Source organism: Capsicum annuum, unplaced genomic scaffold (genome assembly GCF_002878395.1).
Source record: "Capsicum annuum cultivar UCD-10X-F1 unplaced genomic scaffold, UCD10Xv1.1 ctg995, whole genome shotgun sequence".
NCBI classification, from domain to species: domain Eukaryota; kingdom Viridiplantae; phylum Streptophyta; class Magnoliopsida; order Solanales; family Solanaceae; genus Capsicum; species Capsicum annuum.
In genome coordinates this window covers 577,399-578,045 of record NW_025896043.1, presented here as the reverse complement: position 1 = coordinate 578,045, position 647 = coordinate 577,399, and positions in this window count along the sequence as shown.

The following is a 647-nucleotide window of genomic DNA, read 5'->3' as shown; positions in this document are numbered from 1 at the left end:
GGAGGGGCATGGATGCCCCTCCTCTTCACGTGTCCGAACCATCTCAATCGTGCTTCCCGCATCTTGCACTCCACTGAAGTCACACCAACCTTCTCCCGGATAGTCTCATTCCGAACTCTATCCCCTCTAATCAGTCCACACATCCATCGCAACATCCGCATTTCTGCCACCTTCATTTTTTGGATGTGGGAGTTCTTAACTGCCGTGACTCCTGTAACCCTGCATACAAGCTCTCAAAAGCGGCCTTCTTAGCTGCCGTGACTGCTGACTTCGGCTCCTTCCTCGCTAGCTTGTACTCTTTCCTATTTACTCGCTTCTCCTCTTCGTCCTTACTTTCCACCAACTTAGCATACGCCCCTTTCTTGGTCCCCACTTTCTTCTCCACCTCTTCATTCCACCACAAATCCCCCCGACGGTGCCCGACCCGGCCCCTAGAAACACCCAACACCTCACTTGCATTCTCCCTGATGCACCTTGTCGCCCTGTCCCACATACTATCCACGTCCCCCCTACACTCCCACACCCCCATTCCCGCCAACCTCTCCCCTATCTCCCACGCATTCACTGGCGTCAGGCCGCCCCACTTAATTCTCGGTCTACACTCCTTAGTCCTCCTCTTTCTATTCTTCTTTATACCCAAATCCATA